Source organism: Oryx dammah, unplaced genomic scaffold, assembly GCF_014754425.2.
Source record: "Oryx dammah isolate SB20612 unplaced genomic scaffold, SCBI_Odam_1.1 HiC_scaffold_23, whole genome shotgun sequence".
Lineage (NCBI taxonomy): Eukaryota > Metazoa > Chordata > Mammalia > Artiodactyla > Bovidae > Oryx > Oryx dammah.
In genome coordinates, this window is record NW_024070207.1 from 52583920 (window position 1) to 52608375 (window position 24456).

Below are 24456 nucleotides of genomic sequence, written 5' to 3' on the forward strand. Positions count from 1 at the left end.
GACACAGATGGGCAGATCCGGAAATAGGAGCCAGGTCATGACCCTATGTACCCACACTGCACATCTTCTCTAAGATTAAATGCTCTCTCAGCTCCCCACATTATAATTGCTGTGCACAACAGCCACACTCAAGGATAATTCCATCACAGAAGTAGCCTAGTCCTAAGCAATTCCATGTCTTGACAAGCTGAGCTCTTACTGAGATGGTTGAGGGGACTTTACTGGTTCACCTGCCTCCCTGACTGGGAAATTTGTAGTAAATTGGCAAGGCACCCTCAGCCATACGGCAAACATTTTTTTTTTTCCAAGAGCCACCAGTGGCAATTTTCAGACAGGTTATCATCTAAGATTTTGATGACTGCAGGCTAATCTTAGCATAATTTTATAGACAGCACAGAGTGTCAATTTTGTGAATCTTGGCAAGTCATGTGTTGCTTTTTCCTTGGCTTAGAAAGTTGGTACACTTAATGCTTTTGTAGATTGGAGGCCAAAATCCTGCTGTTGTCCATTTGCTCATGTTTATAAGATTGGTAGCTGATGGTTGCACACATATATCACATCACCATTTGTGGAGATTGTGGTAATCAGATTATGGCCACATTATACCACATCAGGTAATCAAGCTTTGTTTGACCACCCAAAATAATGATATGCCTAATAAATTAACAGGGGGTTAAGATCTAGTCTTCTTTGTTGTAAACACATTCCTACATTCTAAGGCAAATAATCCAAAATAAATAAATTCAGCGAAACAAATCCTTTTCCAAATTAACATTACAAATTCATTATTTACTCACTCAAAGAGCGAATCCTGTAAACCACTATCTGCATGGAAGCACCCAGCAAGGCTCCTGGCTCTCTGCAGCAGACATTGTCAAGGGAAAGCCCATACTTCCACAGTCAGAAGCTCTTGTGTATCTGAAGCTTGGTGGTACCCGCCTACCCATGTATCCAGGCTGGTTGGGTCACGGCTCTGGATAGTGTCATGCATATCATATGTTAAAAGTGGTGAATTGAAAGAAATGGAGACTACTGAAGTTTCCCAGGTTGACTACTTGGTCTAGACCATTTGCTCTTGCTTTGCCATTATCTTTAGCTGAGTGGTCCTCAACCCTGGCTACACAATAGAATCACCTGGGGAGCTTTTTTAAAACAGGCCAGAATCCACGCCAACAGTTAATTCTGAATCTATGGAGGTGAGACCCAGACATTCATATAGTACAAAAGCTCCAGGTGTTTCCATTGTGTAGCCTTGCTTGGGAAGCATTCCTCTGGATCTGCCACAGTTACAGACCCTCCTACTCAGTCACTGCTGCCCCTGTTGCAACTCCAATTTCATTGGTAATCTTCAGATTCTAGAAGGACTTGGTGAAATGGATTTACATTCTGAGAGGGGCTTGGACGACCAAAGAAAGTTCTATTGGTAGAACTGTTAGGAGAGGAGGAGAGAAATTTGTGGTTAAGTGGCAACCCCTGGGCTCTCCTTGAGGTCCATTATCCAAGCCGTGTCTTCCTGTAGCAGGCACAGTCTGCCTGCAATGCAGGAGATGTGGGTTCAATCCCTGGGTCAGTCCCTGGAAAAGGGAATGGCAACTATTTCCAGTATTCTTACCTGGAGAACTCCATGGACAGAGGAGCCTGGCAAGCTACAGTAGATGGTGTCACAGACTTGGACACAACTGAGCGACTAACACTTTCACTTTCTTTCATTGTTATCTCCAGTTGGAGAAACTGAGGTACAGAGGAGTGAAGTGAATTGCTCGAGGTCATTAAGCTAGCAAATGGCCGAACTTGCTATGAAACTCAAATGAAGGTAATTTGTCTCCAGATCTTGGGGTCACTTTGCTCCCCCTACTCGCAAATCCTTCTCACCCACTCTGGGTTTCACCCTTGTTTGGTTTTGTATTTCAACTTCTGTTCATGTCTTGGCCCTGAAGCTGTTGCCCTGTTTTAGACTTGTTTTCTGCTTTGATCTTGGCCCTCTCCTTATAGTACAGCCCCTCGGATCCTTGCCCATCCACAAGAACGACACATCACACCTATTCCCAGTGCCTCACCTTGGCCCCATGAGCCTGACCCCTTAAGACTGCTCCTTGCTCACTGGGGATCAGATACTTAGTGAAAAGCAATTAGTTCTCACCAAGCCTTCTCTTTTCTGGGTTAAGTATCCTCATATACCCTCTCCATCCTGACCCAGTTTCAGACATGCTCCATCCAGTATGTCCTTAACCCTCCCAGAGTGTCATGTTTGCACTGACCCCACCACTGGGGGAATCTGACCAGGGTGCTGTCTTCTCCTCCACGCTGGGCTCACATGTCCCGATGGACATCCCATGACCACACTTGCCACACTATACGTGGTTTGGCATTTAGGAGGCATCCAAGAAATATTTGCTGAATGACTAACTGATAATTTAATTTTCTGTTTATGTGTCTCTCTCCCCTACTAAACTCTAAGTGCCTTGAGCCATCTTGCCTTATTTATATTTGAATACATTATTCCATGCATATTGTAGTAAGTCAACAAATGTTGAGTGAAAAATTATTTCTAGTTTCTTTTCCTCAAGAAGTTTTTGTAGTAATAACTACCACCAACATCATGGCATTACTATGATTTGTCCTACCCGTTTTTCTGGGCAACTTCTTATTGAGAAAAAATCCACATGGCTTACTAAGTGAAAGAAGTCTATCTGAAAAGACTACATACTATATGGTTTCAACTGTATAACATTCTAGAAAAGACAAAACTATGTAGATAGTAAAACAGCTATTGTCAGGGATTAGAGGCTAGGGAGGGACAAATCAGCAGAGCACAGATTTGTAGCATGGTAAAGCCATTCTCTATGCTCTGTTAATGATGGGTACATGTCATTAACATTTGTTGGAACCCATAGAATGTACACCTGGAGTGAACCCTACTATAAACTATAGGAGATATGTGTTCCACTATGCACTATAGACTCTGAGACTGAGTGATTATGATGTGTCAATGTAGGTTCATCAGTTATAACAAATGTACAATCTTTGGTACAGGATGCTGATCCTGGAGGAGGCTGTATGTTTTGGGAGGTGGGGGACAGGGAGTATATGAGAAATCTCTGTACTTTTGCTCAGTTTTTCCATGAATATAAATTTTATCATGTTGATGTATGGCAAAACCAATACAGTATTGTAAAGTAAAATAAATAAATAAATAAAAATAAAAAATAAAAATAATAAAAATTAAAAACAGGTTATAGCAAACAAAAAATTAAATAAAAAATAAAGTCTATAAAATTCATACAACATAACATTCACCATTTAAAACGCACAATTCAATGTGGGGTTTTTTGTATGTTCACAAAGTTGTACAACCATTATCACAATCCAATTCCAGAACATTTCCATTACCCCACTTCAAAAAAAAACCCTTACCTGTTAGCAGTCACTTTCTACTCCCCTCCCTATACCTCCATGCCCTGGCAAGCACTAATCTACCTTCTGTCTCTATGGATTTGCTTATTGTGGATATTTTATGTAAATGGGAATCATGCATTATGTGGATTTTGTGTTTGGCTCCTTTCACTCAGCATAATGTTTTCAGGGTTCATCCATGTTGTAGCTGTGTCAGTACTTAATGCTTTTATGGCTGAATAATATTCCATTGTACGAACATTTGAGTAGTTGGACTATTATGGATAATGGTAATCTGAATATTTGCATACAAGTTTTGTGCAGACATATGTTTTCATTTCTCTTGGATATATATCTAGGAGTCAAATTGCTGGGTTGCATGGTAACTCTATGTTTAACTTTTTGAGGAACTGCCAAACAGATTTCCACAGCAGCTGCATCATTTTACACAGCCACCAGCAGTGTATAAGAATTCCAGTTTCTACACATCCTTGCCAATGCTTGCACTTTCCTTTTTTTCAAAAATTATAGCCTTCCTAGTGAATATTAAGTAACATCTCATTGTAGTTGTGATTTGTACTTCCCTAATGATGGTGAGCATCTTTTCATGTATTTCTTGATCATTTTCATATCTCCTTTGAAGAAATGTCTACTAAGATTAATATGTCTATTTGCTAATTTGGCTATTTGTCTTTTTATTACTAAATTTTGTCCTGGATACAAATCCCTTATAAGTATATGGTTGGCAAATATTTTCTTCCATTGTGTGAATTACCTTTTCACTTTCTTCATAGTGTGCTTAGCTTTCACATTTAGGTTTTTGATAGATTTTGAGTAAATATTTGTATATGGTGTGAAGTACAGATACATTCATTCTTTTCCCAGCTGGATATCCAGTTGTCCCATTTCTTTAAAAGACTATTTTTCACCATTGAATTTTCTTGCCATCCTTGCCAAATATCAATTGACCATAACTGTAAGGGTTTATTTCTGGGCTCCTGATTCTCTTCCATTGATCTTTATGTCTGTCTCTATACTTACTACCACACTGTCTTGATTACTTACACATTGTAGTAAGTTTTGAAATCAGGAAATGTGAGTTCTCCAACTTTGTCCTTCTCTTACAATATTGCTTTGGCTATCAATGTTCACTTACGTTTCCATATGAATTTTAGGATCAGCTTGTCAATTCCTGTGATAGATGCAAGTTTAGTAGAGATTGCACTGAATCTTTACATTAATATGGTGAGTATTGTCATTTTAACCATATTATTAATGTATTCTAATCCATCAGCATGGACTGTCTTTCCCATTTATTTAAGTCTTCTTAAATTTCTTTCAACAATGTTTTCCTGGATATAGAATCCTTGGTTGAAAGACGTTTTTCTTTTTGCACCTTGACTATTTCATCCCACTGTCTTCTGGCCCCACATAGTTTCTGGTGAGAAATCAACTATTAATTTTATTGAGGCTCCCTTGTATGTGAGGAGTCACTTCTCTCTTGCCACTTTCAAGCTTCTTGGATGTACAGGTGAATGTTTTTCCAAAAACTGGGCATTTGTTCAGTCATTATTTCCTTGGATGTTCTTTTTGCTCCTTTGTCTCACTCCTTTTCTTCTGGGACTCCTGTTATGCAAATGTTGGTAGACTTGATGGTGGCCCACAGGTCTCTGAGGCCCTGCTCATTTTTCTTCTTTTTGCTAAGACTGGATGATATCAATTTTGAGAGTTTTATACAACACTTATAGACATCTCAACCCCCAGCCTTTCCCCCAAACATTTTTGGTTAGTCTAGTGTTTGTCCCAGTTGTTACCAATTGCCTCAAGCAGCAAAGACAAAAATATTTGCCTGTAAGTGTTTTTGATATATGTTCCAGGGTAGCAACTTTAGCACTGGGTGACTTCTGAGTCAGGTAAAATAAACAGAAAGCTTTTGAGTAGATCTTCCGAGGAACCACCAGACAGATGAAATAATGACAATTCTTTCCTTGAAATCTGTTCTGCTCCCTCCAGAATCAGGAATATTGACTGTTAATTTCAAGACTATCTCTGCAATGAGTGGTTGTGGATTGGACTAGGGTCAATGAAAACATCATAAAGCTTGCTGCTATTACTGAGATTCAGTTGTGTACTTTTAAAAATAAGTGTTCCCCTGGGTTGATGAAAACATTTAACTTGCATATTTCCAATATTGATTCTCATAGTACTGTCATTTTTTCATTCTTTTTCTCAAGAGGCAGAGTTTTAGATTTTCTTATTCTGGTATTTTGCTGAAGTCACCTTGTATACCATTCTTTAAAAACATTTTCAGTGTTACAAACACAGAAGTATCTATTTTTATAAAGATCTCATTTCATCCTTATAAAAACCTATTAATATTAATAGTATTATTCATATCCTTTAATAGATGAGGAAAATGTGATGAAAATGTTCTAAAACTGAGTTATAGTGATGGTGGTGCAACACAGTAAACTCAATAAAAATCATTGAACTGTACACTTAAAAAACACATGAGGAAACTGAAACTCAGAGAAGTTAAGAAATTTGCTTGAGATCACACTTGGAAGTTACAGAACCAAAATGTGAATCCAGACCTGCTTAATTAAAAAGTTTTTTTTTCTTTCCACTATGTCCTGTGGTCTCCATGGAGAGGCCAAGTTGAAAGCCTGCTAAGTTAGAAGCTGGGAAATTTGGGAATGTTGTTACCAGTTGAGGGTGAAAATGAGCACCATAGATACTCACTTTTTCACAGGGAATAAATACTCCCAAAAGTTTGGCTCAAGTTGTTATCAGATGGAATGTCAAATTGGGAATGTATACTTAAAATGAAGCTGACACCTGCTGTAAGCTACTCCACAAACTTGCCACATGGCCATTCCCCTCGCTTGCCAAGAGCAGTGATGTCTGTAAAACTGAACTCTGTCTCCATGCAATTGTCCTTGAGGCCAGGCCTAGCATCTCTGGCTACCTAGAGGAAGATCCTGAAGGATTTGAGATTTGATCATGAGAGTACTTCCTCGGAGAGCCCTTCCTGATCCTTGGACCAGAACTTGTCATCACTGCAATTTTACATTTATTACCATGACTATTGATTATTTATTTCCCCCACAAAAATGCAAGATCTTTGAGGATAGGGACCTTGACTATTTTCACCTCTCTGCCTGTGCCTGACACATAAAAGGGGTTCAACAAACATTTGTGAATGAATGAGTGCAGAATGAACAAACAGGAAACTCAGCTTCCTTTTTTTTTGATACAGGCTGGTCTGTAACTCCACTAAAGAGGCTAAAAGGTTAAAAATACAGAGCATTGGTAAAAATAAATCAGATAAAATATAGTACAAGTGGACACAGAAGAAAACAGTCAAACCTTTCTTCCAGGAATGAATCCAAGTTTTGTTTGGCATAAACCATATACAATTTGAAAGGAACCTGTTTAACCTGAATTTGCCTTAATTCAGAATTTCTAGGATTCCCTCCCACTCGTAGACACAGGCACAAGTCAGCAAGCACTTTTAAGTGGGCAACAGCCAGTGGAAGCTTCTACTTAGCAGCCCATAAAGAGTCCTCAGGGAAATCCCACCTGGAGCCATGAGCCCTGGCCATGGGTGCAGAGAGAGAGCATGTGATCTCCAGGAGCTGTGGAAAGGGTCAGTATGTTTCTATTCCCTTCACAGGTTCCCAGGCAGCTGGCAGTGCCACTTTCCCATCAACTTTACTGGGTTCCAGCTACCCTAGTGGCCTATTGTGATTGTCCCAAATTGTAGAGTGCTCAGAAGGGTCTTCTGGTTGCCAACTCTGCTGGAAGAAAGAAGAGAAAAAAACCTTCCTTTTGGGGAGAGAGAGATGGGTTGAAAAGGCATATTGTAAAGACTAAGGGGCTTCCTGAGAACAGGACATAATGACACATAACAGATATTCAGGAAATACCTGTGGCATCAAGGCGGTCAGGACCTAACAAATAGAGTCGCCCTCTGGCTCTGTTCCAATCCCAACCCTCCATCCTAGCAGGAAGCTGCAGGATTACTTGGGGTTTGCTTAGCGATCATCAAAGCTTCCTTCCCTCTGTAACCAACGCTGCATCTCCCTGGTTTCACTGAGCCACAGAATACAAAAGCCTCCTGATATTACTTGAAAATAGTACCCTTTGCAGCAATTGTGCCATCAATCCAAAGGACGTGCCTCCCTCTGGGAACAGCAAGGCCAGAGACAAATAAATGGCCAGTGAACATCATGAATTCCCCTGTGACAGGGCAGCCCAGAGAAAGGGATGGAATTCAGGACATTTGTATAAAAATAAAAATGGATGGTATCTGTTCTACCGTGATCTGAATTTCAGCTGCTCTGGCATCTAAAAAATGGCTTGCTGGTCTTCTTTAATGTCAACTACAGCAGAGCACAGGCTGTTTGTCATGACTTCCTAGTGGAAATATATGAACTTCCAAAAGGATCCCCACTCCTTTTGCCAACAGCAAGGCAACCAGACCTCCCAATTTCTGCAATGCAGAACTTGCCTGTGGACCCATGTTATCATCTACAGGAAAGAAAAAGAAGCACCAGGGCACTGGACAGGGGCATCCAATTGTCATGCCTGGAAGTTGCTCCTCAGTTGTCATTTCTCCATTTATGTTACAAACATTTGCTGTACCCAAAGTAGCAGGTGACTCTGTGATCTTCTTGTGGGCAGAGATCATGTAAGGGACCGTGAATATAGCATGGAAGAAGATGTGGCATTGGACTTCAAAGAGATCACAAAGTAGCAGGAAGAGATACATATAGCCCAATTAAAATTCACTGTGAAAGTCGCTCAGTTGTGTCTGACTCTTTGCAACCCCAAGGACTATAGCCCACCAGGCTTCTCTGTCTGTGGAATTTTCCAGGCAAGAATACTGGAGTGGGTACCCATTTCCTTTCTCCAAGGGATCTTCCCAACCCAGGGATTGAACCCAGGTCTCTCACACTACAAGCAGATTCTTTACCATCTGAGCCACTAGGAAAGCCCAAAATTCATCATGATCAGTATGCTAATCAAGATAGGTAAGGTGCTAAGCCAGCACTTAAGAGGGGGGAAGTAGCATCTAGGATGATATCAGAGAAAAGAACAACACTGTGTCAGATGAAGGAGAATGGAGATTGCAGGCAAAGGGAAGCACGTGGTCAAAGGCCTGGAGATGAATAAGAACAAGACACATTATGGGGACCTAATGAAGTTTAGTCTGCTTTGAGAGCCAAGTCTAGTCTTACTGAGGAGGAAGAAACAAGAAACGAGGCTGGAGAACAAGCCAGAGCCTGATCAAGAAACCCCATTTAAAAGTTTGAATTATCATTGCAGTAATGGACAGCTGTAGAAAGGTTTCAATCAAGGAAGTAGCTGGTTAGATTTTCATTCTAGAAAGACCCCTCTGGCTTCCAGAAAGAGCAGAGGATGGATTAAAGGAGGAAATACTCTACCGACATGGAAAGATTATTGAAATAGTCCAAGTAAGAGACAAGAAGGTTAGATAACATCACCAACTCAATGGACATGAGTTTGTGCAAACTCTGAGAGATAGTGAAGGACAGAGAAGCCTGGCGTACTGCAGTCCATGGGGTCGCAAAGAGTTGGACATGACTTAGTGACTGAACAACATCAAGAGACAATGGGGGCCTGAACTAAGGTAGAGATAGCAGGGAATGGAAGGAAAGTAGACAGATGTGAGAGGGATTTTAGGAGCTGTATTCAGCAAGACATGTTGGGTGAAGGAAAAGAAACAGGGCTGAGTGTTTGTATTCCACAGGGCTGAAGTGAGAAACTGGGGGAAGGGTTTAGGAGGAAAAGCAAGTTCAGATATGGATCAAGAGATAGTTTCTACCAAGGAGTCCAAGGAAGCCAAGGCCAGTAGCATGACTCAAGGGAATAGATCACTACTGGAGCCAGGGAAGCCATGGTCTGGGTAACCACTGTGGAGGGAGACCTAACTGACAGGAACTTGAGGGTGTCATGAATTGTGTCCTCAAGGAATAGCTAGTTCCTGTGGGCTGAGGGATAGGATCCAGAATCACACCATGTGGTTCCATGTTGATAGTTCCAATCAAGATAATCCCAGGAATGAGAGCAAGTCAGAGCCCCAGGGTGATGTTCCTAAAGTAGATTCAGCTGGAGGAGACAAAAACAAGACAGGATTGCATTATCTTGTGAGTAAACCAATAGCTGTTATTTGTCTGTAACTAATGGCAAGTTTCAATGGAACAAAACCATAAATTGAAAGGTTTCTCCATGGTTCTCAAACTATAGTGGTTTCATAATTACATTTTCTTCCTCTTTCCAGTTTTCTCTGAGATATTCTAGTGAAGAAGAAATAATATGGTGGTAGAGAATAGGGGTCATGTGTAAAAATGGAAATCTACATGTCAATGTGTTGTGAAAATCAGTGGTCAAGAGGGAAGAGAAAGAGAAAGAAAGCCAGGGCATGCCATGGCAAAAGATGTGGGCTCTTGAGAGTCTCTGATTCACAGATCTGAGACTGCTTTCAGTTCCAGGGTTTAATTCCAGACCTTCAGAGATGTCCTGCGACTATGAAGCTTCTTCTTGCCAGAAGGGGCCATGCGCCACACATGGTGGATGCCCTCCTGAAACAACCTTCCCAACCAAATGCCTCCTTGCAAATCCCAACTCAGATGAACAAGTAAGAGCTGTCAACCCTGATATATTAGGAAGACAATTCAAGCAGCTGCTATTTGTATTTCATTTTTAGACATCCCTTTTTTTCCTTCAGACTGATCACAATTCCTATAATATTATTCCTTCTTCTAGGTCAAACAACATCTGCTCTATAAAAAAGAAAATAAACTATTTCACATTGTCAAATTTACAACTTCCATTTTTATTGTGCCACAGCAATATCATACAGTTATTTTATTTCCCCTCCAAAGAAGTTGTTATGGTCAGTGGTATCAATATCCCACGGATTAAGGGGCCCCAAGCAGATTGTGACACCTTGTTGAGGTTTTAGTGTCAATAATCCTTGGCTCTGATGTGATATACTACAATAGCTTCAAATGAGAAGCTCCTGTTTATCATTAAAATGGAACCCTGATTATGCCAAAGGATCCATTTAGAAAGTTCCCTCTCACCACATTTGTTTCTCTCTGTCTTAGAATCTCTGGTAAATAAGAAATGTGGATGAAGGCATTCCTGCAGCTCAGCCCTAATGATGAAGAAGGGATGCTATTAAAAGAACCAAATGAGCAAGTTTTTGACTAATGAGCAGTTTACTCTAGCTAAAAATTACCAAAGAATCAACCCCTCTGGCCTCCTTTCAGTTTGACACACAAGCTATTTGCTCCTTCTGCCTGGAAAGCACTTCCCTCTTCCTTACCTAGGTAATGCCTAATGTGTAGGCATTACCTAGGTAAGGAAGAGGGAAGTGCTTTCTCTGTCTGTCTGAAGGCAGACATGTCAGCTGTCACTGTTGTCCTTAGTCCCCTCCCCCACAGAACAGATCAAACCCCCTTATTATACATTCTCACCAAGCCATGTACCTTTCTGTTTTATCACTTACCACAGTTGGAATTTTATTTATATCTGTGCAATCGTGGAACTGGACGTTCAGAGTACAGGGATCATGTCTGATTGGCTCATTCCTAGCACTTAGCATGGGCTTCCCAGGTGGTGCTAGTGGTAAAGAATCCACCTGTCAATGCAGGAGATGTAAGAGAGGCAGGTTTGATTCCTGGGTCTGAAAGATCCTCTGGAGGAGGGCATGGCAACCCACTCCAATATTCTTGCCTAGAGAATTCCATGGACAGAGGAGCCTGGCAGGCTACAGTCCATAGGGTCACAAAGAGTCGGCACAACTGAAGCAACTGAGCAGCAGCAGTAGCACTTAACATGGTAGGTGGAATATAATGGACATTCAATAATTATTTGATGAGTCATCAAAGCTCTCTGTTCCTGTATTGCTCAGGACAGGTAGAGATAGCTGCTGTGACATACAACCCCTGACTCTCAGCTGTTTAACACGGTAAAGATGAATCCCTCATTGACATCAAGACCAAATGTGGACTGGGCAGTTTTCATTGGTGGTGCTTTTCCACATAGTGATCCTGAGATCAGGGTTAATTCCATCTAGTGATGCTACAGTCTTCAACAGAGAGCTTCCACAGTCTCTAAACAAGGGGCAAGGAGAATGTTGACAGTTGTCCAGGAAACTTTATGGCCAGGCTTAGAAATGCCACACTGTCACTTCTGCCCACATACTGTTGGCCAGAACCTGGTCATATGCCCCAAGGCAACCACAAAGTTGCTGAGAAATGTAGTCTTCCTCTGTGTCTAGGGAGAGAAAGCAGAAGTGCTGAGTAGCCAATCCATCTTTGCTATACTCTCTGCTATAACTTACCATCTCCTACAACCATGGCACTGTGTTAGTCAGAGTTCTCTGGAGAAACAGAATCAATAGCATATAACCATAACCATATATATATATATATATATATATATATATATATATATGAAGTAAGAGCTGTGTCACACTGTTACAGGAGGCCAAGAAGTCCGATGATCTGCTGTCTGCAAGCTGAAGATCAAGGAAACCTGGTGGTGTCATCCAGTCTGAGTGCAAAGAGCCTGAGAATCAAGAAGCTGACATTACTCTTTCGTAACATGGAAACTTACATTACCATATGTAAAACAGATATCCAATGGGAATTTGCTGTATGGCTCAGGAAACTCAAACAGGGGCTCTATATCAACCTAGAGGGGTGGGATGGAGAGGGAGCTGGGAAGGAAGTTCAAAAGGAAGGGGATATATGTATACCTATGGCTGATTCATGTTGAGGTTTGACAGAAAACAACAAAATTCTGTAAAGCAATTATCCTTCAATTAAAAATTAATTAATTAATTAAAAAAGAAAAAAATAAAGACAATTCATTTGTAAAGTGGATTATTTCTGATTGAGAATATTGATATTAAAAAAAAAAAAAACAATGAAGTCATGGTCTGAGTCCAAAAGCCTGAGAACTGGAAGGACCTACATCCAATGACAGGAAACGATGCATGTTTCCTCAATGTTTCTATGTTTCCTCAATGTTTCAATGTTTCCTCAATGTATCTGTGCTCAAGCATAGAGACTGAATTCATTCTTCGAGTTTTTGTTCTAGTCAGGCCTTCAAAGGATTGGATGATGTCCTCATGCATTGTTGAGGGTGATCTTCTTTTCTCAAGTCCACTGACTCAAATACTAGTCTTCCAAAAGAGACACCTTTGTGGACACTCAGAAATCATGTTTTACTAGCTAACTGAAAATCCCTTAGCCCGGTCAAGCTGACATATAAAATTAACCATCACAGGTACCAACAAGAAATCCAATAATAAACAGCTAAACATTCTGCCTAATTCCTCTCCCACCCTCATACCCTACCTTAGCCATTCCTGATCTCAGGTAGGAGTTGTGGGTTTTAAATTACTGGTGTCTTGATTAAATGTTGTCTAAGAAGCAAACACACACCTAGAATATTGCAGAACAGAAACAATCCAGGTCAGATTCCCTAATCAAAACCTTTCATTTCATCCTCATCACCTAGTCACCTAACACTGTCCCTTCAGGGATCACAGTCTTGTCATCATGAAGTGGCTTGTGTAGCTCAATGAAGCTACGAGCCATGCCATGCAGATGATACCCCTCTAATGGCAGAAAATGAAAAGGGAGAGGGAGAGCCTCTTGACGATGGTGAAAGAGGGAGAGCCTCTTGATGACAGTGAAAGAAGAAAGTGAAAAAGCTTCCTTGAAATTCAACATTCAAATAACTAAGATCATGGCATCCAAACCCATCATTTCATGGCAAATGTAAGGGAAAAAGTAGAAGCAGTGACAGTTTTTTTTTGCCTTGGGCTCCAAAATCACTGCAAATGGTAACTGTAGCCATGAAATGAAAAGACATTTGCTCATTGGAAGGAAAGCTATGCTAAGCCTAGATAGCGTATTAAAAAGCAGACGCATCACTTTGCCAAGAAAGATCCGTCTAGTCAAAGCTATGGTTTTTCCAATAGTCATCCACAGATGTGAGTGTAGGACCATAAAGAAGCCTGGGCGCTGAAAAATTGATGCTTTGAATTGTGGTGTTGGAGAAGACTCTTGGATAGCAAAATCAAACCAGTCAATCCTAAGGGAAATTAGCCCTAAATATTCATTGGAAGGACTGATGCTGAAACACTAATATTTTGGTCACCTGATGCAAAGAGCTGATTCATTGGAAAACACCCTGATGCTGGGAAAGGTTGAGGGCAGGAGGAGAAGGGGGCAACAGAGGATGAGATGATTGGATGGCATCACTGACTCAATGGACATGAGTTTGAGCAAACTCTGGGAAATAGTAAAGGACAGGGAAGACTGGCATGCTACAGTCAATGGGGTCGCAAAGAGTCAGATATGACTGAGCCACTGAACAGCAACATTTAACACTGGCTTACAAGCTTTTCCATGCTTTAAATCATAATACTTTTCCAGAAGCAAGCAGCAAGTTTGTTTAGGGTAACTCATTTCAGCTCAGTCATTCAGTCATGTCTGACTCTTGGAACCCCATGGACTGTAGCATGCCAGGCTTCTCTGTCCATCACCAACTCCCAGAGCCTGCCCAAACTCATGTCCATTGAGTCAGTGTACCATCAAACTCATGGTAACTCACCATGTCTTAAAAATTCGTGTGAAATTTTGACATTCTGCTATAAGATACGCTCATAGGGAGTTTAAATCTAAACCATTTCCCTTGAAATTTCTAAATACATTATGGTGCCAAGAAGATGCCCAGTCTTTATCCAGTGATTTGAGACACTGCAACATTCTGACCAGTACATCCCTATAAGCCCTGAATAACTGTATGGGACACGACTGTACTAGGAAGAGCCTTCAGGGATAGTCCTCTATTAGTTCAGGGCTGTCAGAGCAAAGGCCCACAGACTGGGGGGCTTAAACTAGAAACATTTATCTTCTCACAGTTATGGAGGCTGGATCCATCCATGTCCAGGATCAGGGTGGTGGAGATTTTGGTTTATTTTGAGGCCACTCTCCTTGACCTCACTTTATCTTAATCATTGCTTCAGAGGCCCTATTTCCAAATACAGTCACTATCTGAGCTACTGGGGATTAGGACTTCAACATAAGATTGGGGGCTGAGGAATCATAATTCTGCCCATACCAGACTTCAAGGTTAATCTAAAGAGCAGGGACAGCATTGTACTGCCAAAAGAGGAAAAATTCCTTCCTGAATTTATTGCAAGAAACAAATGGCCCCTCCCTCCACACACACAGCCATCTGACCATGTCTGGGCAGGTTTAGGGTCCCAGCATTTTGATATAGGGAATCTTTGCATCTGCTAAAAGGCTGTGGAGTTCTGTGCTTTGTGGCTTTGTTTTGTGGTTGGTTTTTCTGTGACCACTGCACAGCTCAAGCAATAAAAGGGATGAGAATTGCCATCATTTGCCTTGGCTCTTTCACATTGCCATGACTTGGTTGTCAAGCTGTGGAGGAAAATCACAATTACACACACACACTTTCTGTTCTGATACCTGCCACCCCTCTATTTGTTTTCTGATAAATATGCCCTTTCCCTGGAATTCTACTCAAGTGCCAGGCTGTGATCGGTTGAGTGTCTGTCTCACCCGTATGTTCTGACAGCCCTGCCTGCCTCCAAGGCCCCACCCCTTTGGAGAGATGCACTCTGAATTCAGGCTCCTGGCCCCTTCCCCTGCCAGAGTTAGGCAGCTGAGGAGCAGAAATGGATTCGGGGGATGGCAGTGTGACAATGACACAGGTACCTGGGAGGACCTGGAGCTCTGGTCTCAGCTGCATGGCAGCTTCAGGGAAATGAAGCACAAGCTATTTGGAGAATATTTCTCCCTCGGACATGATGAAGTCCCAGAGGTGGGAGTGCGTGGACAGTGCCGGTCTGCTCCCCTCTCCTTCCCTCCCTCAGCTTCCAGAAAGAAGAAAGAAAAAGCTGCCACTCAGTATTTGATATTTAGAATTAATTAGAGCCCCAAATCCCACACCAGCCAGCAGGTTTGTTAATGAGGCTAAAGTATTCATCTTCTTCAGCCTACTTCTCCAATCCATAGCCAACCCACACGGGGACCATCACACTGCCTTGAGATGCCGCATGGTTTTCAAAGTGCTACCACACGCTGCTGCCTCATTTGGCCCCCACAATTGCCCTGGTATGTGGTCAAGACAGGACTCATTCTCCCCACTTCCTACTTGAGCTTTCAGGGAGGTTGAGTCACTTCATGACGTCACACAGGTAATAAGCAGCAGATAGCGAATTCAAACTCAGCTGCCCTAACTCCAGGGCCCACACAGTTAACCACTGCTGCTCAACCTCCTCCCCAGAAAGAGGCACGGCAGGAAGCCAAGCCTGACCCCTAGGTGACAAGGCTGCTCAGCTAGGGCTGCAGGCAAAAGGCAGGAGGCTGAATATGAATTTCAGACGAATGAAGAATAAATTCTGAGTATACATATATGACAGTTATGCTTATCTCAAATACTGTATGGCTTATACTTCTACATACCAAAAGCTTATTTAATGTTTATCTGAAAAGCAAATTTAACTGGATACCTGGTCTTGCATTTGCTAGATCAGCCAACAGCATCCTCAGCACCATCCTCACAAAGCTGGCCAGCCCCCAGGCCTTCTGATTGGTGCTCCCTGTGTTTGTCTGCAGTCACCTTTTCCCAGCAATCCCGGCTTCAAGCTTACCAGTTAGGCCTCCTCCTTCCTCCTTAATTCACCTGTCCCACCTGTTACCAAACCTCAGGGAGTCAGCAGTCGCTTTGCTTCTCACACCCAGTCCTTCCTGTCCACACCCCTGACCACTTTCCTGATCCAGGAGTCTAGTCCCGCTAACCCCGATCATGACCAAACCTCTAGCCACCCCACTCAACAGACAGCTTCCAGACATATACCGGAGCAAAGCACAATGGACCTATTGAATCCCTCTGAAGACTCATGAAGCTGCCTTGTGTGGCTTTCAAACATTTCTGGATAGAAGTTCAAACTGATGCTGTCATTGCTACCCTGCCCCCCACCACAGTTGAGTGTGGACCCCAACCAAGCCTTTCAAGCTGGAGGATCTGAGCTTCCCACAATAATATGCTTGTGTCTGTCTCAACACCGATTTTGAATCCTGCTCCCTTGACATCTGCAAGTCCAGCCTCCAGGAAATCTCACACTCTTCCCCACCCACAGCCACACTGCTACTCCTGGCTCAACCCTCACACCATCTCCTAACCCTTCCTGTACGTGCTATATTATGTCGAGTTCTTGTTTCTTAGCTCCTCTGTCCACTGTCTTCCATCTCTAGGGGACAAGAGCTGTTTTGTATTGTTTGCTTCCCCTCTAGCCTTGCACTGTTTCTGGTACCTGCTAGATGTTCCATAGAAAGATGTGGATATGAGTGTATACTCTGACCCCACAAACATTCCCCAGTCTATGATACCTAGTCCAGGTTTGCCAAGACTGGGCCATATCATGGGGTGGAGTGATGACTAAGATCTGCTCCTCAAGGCATATCATGAAAGCAAAGAAATCTGTAACTGGAAGGAAACTGGCTTACTCTTAGGCTAAGCTCAGCCCAGTGTTTTGGTGAACAAATCACATACCCAACTCCAGAATGCTTTGAGGAGTAAGGCAGAACTTTCCTAAGGGACCCTGGAGAAGGCTGGAGAGAGTAGAGGGGACAAGGAGGAAACTATAGCATATGCAACAAAATACCCCGAGTCATCTTTCCACCTTTCCATCTGAAACCTGCTCTTTGTGGTCACTACTCACCCTGTTTCTCTCCTCTTTCTCACGAAACTCCAATAGCGGCTCTTGGTCAGCCTTGGTGGTTCTCCCATCCTCTCTCCTCCCTTCTCTAGGGACTATGCTTCTCTAGGGACTGCTGCACACTTTGCCACATTGAGACACTGAGGCCTCTGTCAGTTTCCATCACCAGACACTACGTGTACAACTGAGTTTCTCATGAGGTCAAAAAATTTAAGGTGATTTATTTGTTTCCACCATAAATCGATGAGGCAGCCTGTGAGGATGTTTTGGAGGTGAAGAGAAGTCCTTACAAGAAGAAAAGAAGGAGACTGTTTGAAGGAAGTTCTGAAGAGGGTGTCAATTAGTCCTCCGTATTCAATGATAACTGCTCTTCCCAGGTCCCCTTGCAAATGGCAGTAAGTGGTATGGAAGGTGGCCTCTTAGATATCGCCCAGTAGTCCCTCCTCATGGTATGCATGTCCCTTGAATAACACCCTCATCCTAGATTTGGGCTGGACCCAACAACTCACTTCTAACAGAGCAGAATGTGGCAGAAGTGATGGCATGTAACTTCTGAGATTAGATCATTGACAGTCTAGTTTCCATCGTGGTTTTCTTTTCTTTAAGTTCTCATACTCTCTCACTCTCTCTTGGGTCACTCCTCATGGGGGAGGCAGCTGCCCTGCCAGGACACAGCCATTTGGAGAGGTCCATGTGAGTGAGCGGAGAAGAGGATCATTGGCCCCCTTAGTCAAAGCTGGACGTGACTGTAGCAATCATGACGGCAACTTTTTAAAAGGACTCAAGTTAGTGGCTCCCAGCTAAGTTTTACCCCGATTCCTAACCCAAACAAATTGTGATATAACAATTGTTCATGGTGTGAAGCCACTAGGTTGTGGGGTGATTTTGTTCTGCCTCTGTAGATACTTAATACACAGCTGGAGACTCTGCATGCTTCTCTGTGACTCAAAAAAGATTTGATGCCACCAGCTTCAGGAGCCCAGCCAGCAGGCAGGGCTGACTGCCACCAGTGCACCCGCCTGACTCCATGTCCAAATGTCACTGGATGATGCTGCAGTCAGCATGATAAAGCCGGTGATCCCCAGAGATAGCCAAGGGCCTTTTATAGATGTTACAAATCCTGCTTCAGGAATCTCAGACTCATATGCAATGGGAAGTTCAACCTTTGATAAGCCATTTTATTTCCCTTTTAGTTAGTGAAATGAAAATACATGATTTAACACTTAGATTAAATCGCTAAAATGTTTCACCCTGTCCCCAGTTACTTGTAATTAAAAATATAAATAGAAGAACAGCAAAAGTCACTTGCTCTCTCCTGGCATCTCGAGGCATGGAATGGGAAACTTGGGGTCATCTGTCACCCTGAGTTGAGACGATGGGAGAGGATGGTGAGAGCAGAGGGTGGGCTCCCATGGCTGCAGCCCCTCATCCCCTCCCCCAACCTGGGATGCCCAGTAAAGGTATCACGTGTTTCCTGGGAGGAAGAAGGGAAGGAGGGAACTTCACTTGAGACCCACAAACACCAAGGAGGACATGGGTGGCTCTTAAAGGGCCTGGAAACATCTGGCATGCAGCAAGAACTCAAATGTATGAAAAAGTGTGTATGTGTGTGAGTGTATGGGTGATGATGGTGTATATGGTCACTCATTCAACAAACACACTATGAGCACCCACCTTGCACCAAGTACCATGCAAGGAAGCAAAGAAAAGAAGTAAATCAGAAGAGGCTCCCCTCCCAGGAACCTTCAGCCTTCATTGGTGACTCTTTCTCCAGCTTGCTCCCTTCTCCACGGCTAAGAACCTCACTACCAGCGCAGGCCTTTCCCCAAATCCTTTCTCCATGCACAATGAGTAGACATCTACATGGAAACCAAAGGTCACATCTGGCCTTTAAAGATGGAAGCATGACAACAAGGTCCTACTCTATCACACAGGGAACTATAATCAATATCCTGGGATAAGCCATATGGAAAAGAATATGAAAAAGAATGTATATGTGTGTGTGTGCGTGTGTGTGTGTGTGTGCGTGTGTGTGTGTGTGTGGGTGTGGGTGTATAACTGAGTCACCTTGCTGTATAGCAATAATTAACACAACACTGTAAATCAATTATACTTCAATTTAAGAAAAAGATGGAAGCATGAAGAGAACAAAGACATGGCCCAGTGGGTAGGCACTCTATTAACCCACAACACCCAGCCAGGGAGGCCAAGCCTCAGTTTCACAGGCAATAAAGCAACAGAACCCACTGTAGCTAGCAATCTACCTGTGAATACACCTCTACATTACACAAGGAGATGCTGTGCAGCACCCCGGCAGGTCTTCACAACACATTACAGAGATTTCCTTGTCCAAAAGGTTACAAAGAACCGCACTGCTGCAAGGGCAGAGTGGTTCTCCAATTCTGCAGAACTCGTGAATCTTTGGGCAATTTGTTAGGTGTGTATGTCCCTCAGATGCTGAGTCAGGAGCCTGGCCAGGGACCTAGGGATCTGCCTATTTCTACCCACAGGTGATTCTTATGCAGGTAGGTCCAGAAAGAAATGTCAGGATGGAATCACAGAGCTTCAGAGTGAGAGGAACCACAGAAGTCATCACCCCACAGATCAGGAAACCAGGTGGAGAGAAGGGAGGTGATATGTTCAAGGGCACACTCCTAACAAATGATGGGACACAACCCAAACCCTGCTCTCCCACCACTAGTTCAGCACTCTGTCAGTGACAGCCATGCTTCTCAAACAGGAGATACTGGAGGACCAAATGCAATCACATGGAGGGGGTCTTTCCAGTGCCCCCAATCCATGTGGCCCTTGAGACTTGTTGCCACAGTGAGCATCAGTTGGCAGGTATTAATTAGATCTTGGGAGGGCGTGGTTGTACATAGGCTTAACATCATATTGCATCCCTATTGCGCTACTGTATTCAATAGTTAAGGTGAAGGGCAACACAGAAGCGGGAGCCCTGCATGGGGGGAGTCTTAGCTGGGAGTCCAAAATGCTGTGCCCGGGGGTTTCCTTCCCAAGGTCAGGGTTATGGAGCCAGCCCTGCAGCTGTGTTGAATAGGCTGAAGTTCTGTTGGCAAGAAATAAGTGGGCTCATAGACGAGTCTGGCTTGAGAGAAACTGAGTGTAGCCATTGGCATTTTGTAGGAGAGACCCTTCAAAGACACACTTACAAAAGGGCCAGGTGCTATTTTTAATCAGCCCTCACACCACCTACCGGCCTTCCCCATTACCCATGTTGCCCATTCATCTCCAAGCCCAACACTGTCAGATGCTTTTTAAAAATCCATGCACGCTGTAGCCCCTGAGTTTCCTTTATCTGCCACGACAGCGATGTCTTCAAAGGACTTCTGCAGGTTATTTTAAAATGACCTCTGCTAGCTGGGAGCTTGGCTTCCCAGAGAGCCTTCACTTCAGCACTGGATGCGAGAGAGGAGGACCAGGGGGTGGAGGGATGAGCTGATCCGGCAGCCCTGCTGGGGTCACACGGCGAGCCCCGCCGAGGCCCGCGTGGGAGGCCCCAGCATCAGGACTGCTAGCTGGGGAAGACTCTGCCCACATAGTGAGCACAACTCCTTAGCTCTTAGTGTTCTCACCTCCACAGCAGCCTAGCTGTGGGAAAGGTGGGGCTGCCTTTCCCCCCTACTCCACCAATGCATTCCTCATGGCATCCCTAGACACACAGGGGCCTCTAGTGACGAAGCAGTAGCCACAAATTGCCAACAAAGAGCCCAGTTGGGCCACAATCCCATACTCTGCTTGCCCTTTTCCCTGGCTGTGCCATGAGGCAGAGGGTAATCAGCCATTAGGCAACTCATGAGTGCAAAGTGGGTGGGGCACTGGAAGTCACCTGTGAGGCTAAGGGAAGGCTGGGCTGGTGGAAGGACAGCATCTCAAAGACAGTCAGGGTTGCCATCAGCTTTACTGGCTAGAGCACAGAACTGTTGATTTTACTGGGATTTTCCCATCATACATTCTGCTCAATACAGGGATTGGCTGACATCTGATTTCTGAAGCTCTCTGGCCTTCACTGCCCAGCCCCACCTTTGGGGATCTCATAGCTGTTTCCCTGAATCTTTCTACAGACCCTGCCCTCTGTGCTCCCTACATGACTACCTCTATGTGCTCCACTATCAGGATAAAGCTCTGGAAGACAGAGCCTTTTCGTCCTGTATGCACCTTGCCAAAGGTCCCACAAACCATGGGTATCTAGAAATGTGAGTATCCTTGGTGCTGCTCCCAAATCAGATGCTCAAAGGCCCCTCCACTGTGGGCCTAGATGTGTTCACTCTGTTGTGGGTGACATCCCATCCCATCAAAGAGGACTAGTCGATGGAACAGAGCAGTACGTAGCATCTTTAGGCTGTTACCTGCCCAGACACAGGCATAGTATCTCAATCCTCACAGTGGCCCTGGGAGTTATCCTCAGATTACAGTTGAATAAAACCAAAGCTTGTGAAGATTTTGTCATTTACCCACACAGGTAGTAAATTGGCAGAGCCAGATGAGAACCCAGAGTCTAAGGACAATTAAGCAAAGGACTTCCCTGGCAATCCAGTGATTAAGAATCTGCCTTCCAATGAAGGGGACATAGATTTGATCCCTTGTCCAGGAATGGAGATCACACTAACCTTGCAGCGAGGTCAAAATAAATAAATAAAATTAACTCCTTTAAGAAATACATAAAAAGGATCAAGCGAGTCTGTGCTACTGCTGCTGCTAAGTCGCTTCAGTCGTTCCCAACTCTGTGCGACCCCATAGATGGAAGCCCACCAGGCTTCCCTGTCCCTGGGATTCTCCAGGCAAGAACACTGGAGTGGGTTGTCATTTTCTTCTCCAATGCATGAAAGTGAAGTCGCTTAGTTGTGTCCAACTCTTAGTGACCCCATGGACTGCAGCCTACCATGCTCCACCGTCCATGGGATTTTCCAGGCAAGGGTACTGGACTGGGATGCCATTGCCTTCTCCAGAGTCTGTGCAGGTGCAGCATTTGCAAAATGCTGGGTAATGGTCCATGCAGACTGGTGCATATCACTTCTCTCAGGCGGCAGGCGGCAGTTTCTACACTCATAAACTAAAGGGGGTTGGATCACTTCTGAAGTTTCCCTCTTTGAAATACTGGGTTGTTAGCAGGCGACTAGAAAGAAGAAAGCCTCAAGGGGAGGGGTTGGGAGGCCTCTAAAGCCACAGAGTTCTTTCCCCACCCAGCAATAATGTTTTACCTGAGTCCAGGGACAGGTTTCAAGAGTGTTACAGATCCCTGAAGCAGTCCACATGCTGCTATGTGCTTCTGCTGGAATGGATATTTTTTTGAGAAAGCAGCTCTAGCTTTGAGTCCAAGTCCCCAAAGGGGGTAGTAAGGAGATAGTCAATGCCTCAAGAAGGCACCCATTCCCCATCAGCCAATCATTCTCCAGCTCAAGTGTCCTCATCACTGTCAAGGTCTTTCCTGACTTAGAGCTGGACTTGTGAATTTGGATACCATCTATATAAGGATGAAGTCAATGAAGAGAGGACCTCAGAATCAGATAAAGTGAGATTCAGTGGCAGCACTGCCACTTGCTGGCTGTGTAACTTCAGCCCAGTTATTTCTCCTCGCTGAGCCTCAGTGCCCACACCTGTGTAGTGGACATAATCCCAAGAGAACTGTCCTGAAAATTCTATGAGGAGAAGTATTACTATCTGACATATAGTATGCATTGAGTAAATACTATTTTCCTTCCCCTTCTTCTGAGTCTAATTGCAATGTAAAGTTCCAGCATTCTTCAGAGTAGGCACTCTCAACTCTGAAATGATTATTGCTGCTATAGTTATTAGGTAACATTTATGGAATGATTACTATATGCCAGGCACCATCCAAAACGATGTACATACCTTTACTCATTCAATCATCACAACAACCCATGAGGGAGGTGATAATTTGATCTCTATAACTGAAGCAATGGAGAAGTGCACTGAGGGGCTGAGTTCCTGACTCAATGTCACTCAGCTCATAAGAGGCAAATCAAGGACTCTAATCCAAAATGATCCCAATGCAAACACGTGTCAGCTGTCACACAACACTGACTCCTGTTCATTACCAATAGGTGTTTGTGATCCTTGGCTTTCCTCCAGCTTCTGGATAAAGCCTGGACTTATCCCAAATTGTAAGTTCCTGGACCCCGGCAAAGACCTTCAGGTTCATGGGTAGACTATTGGTACCAGCCCACTCCCACCCCAGGCTGGACTCTTGTTCACTGAACTCTTGTTCACTGAACTCAACTTCTTGAGAAGCCAGACTCCTATCTCTCCTGCCATTTCAATCTATGATCCACTCATTTACTTATTCATAAGTAAATGCATGGCATTATTCACTCATTTAATATCTCTTTCCCTTTTTGCATTACTCTTCTCCCTCTGCTATCACACACTCACTTCTGCCTCATCCTCTATAACACCTGTCAAGCTGGACCATGTCTTTCCATATTTTTCTACATGCTTACATAATCATTTTGGATAAGTGTGCACACAGACACACATGCACACACAAGTTCAAATAAATACATTTGGGTCAGTTGATCATTGTTTTACAAAACTGAGACCATATTGTGTATACTTTTCTTCACCTTGTTGGCCTCATTCAGCAATCCCTCCTGTAAATCCTTCTAGGGCAACTAGCTGAGTTCTGGCTCAGTCTTTTTCATGGCTGTGGTCATACCAATCAGCCACCTTGATCTTTCAGCTGCACTGAAGTACTGGCAGTTCCCTGAATACCCCAGACTGTGCCCTGTCCCTGTGTGTTTGCCCCTCCTGCTCCCTGAACCTAAAGGGCCCACTTTTCTGTTCACCTAGAGGATATCCCTTCATCTGTCAAGACTCAGCTCATGGCAAGCCTCTCCTGGTCATCAACTGACACTGAAGAACTGACCTTGCTCTCCTTCTCCTTCTAGTCTTCAAGTTTCCCTGGACAGACTGTTATCTGAGAAAATCTACCCTGTGAAGTCACCTGCTGATGTCTGTCTCCCTTGACTAGACTCTAAGTCTAGGAAACATGACTTGTCTGGTTTGCACACTGTTGGCATTCTGAGGTCCCAAATAAATATTTGTTGAATGAATAAGGATGATGAGACCATGAACCAAAGGACCAGCAGCAGAAGGGAGTGGTATGGGTAGACTTCAGAGCCATTATGAGGCAGACTGGACAGGACTTGGCAATTGACTTGTGTTTCTTATTTCCACAAGAATATAAGTGACATGGAAGATCACACCTATCATCATAGTTTTTC

At 43.6% G+C, this 24456-nt stretch overlaps 1 pseudogene; it reads right to left on the minus strand.

Annotated features, from left to right (window-relative positions):
* The window catches only part of LOC120881565, a 196594-nt pseudogene extending 176166 nt beyond the window's left edge, over nt 1–20428 (minus strand).
* Nucleotides 20429–24456: the final 4028 nt, after the last annotated feature.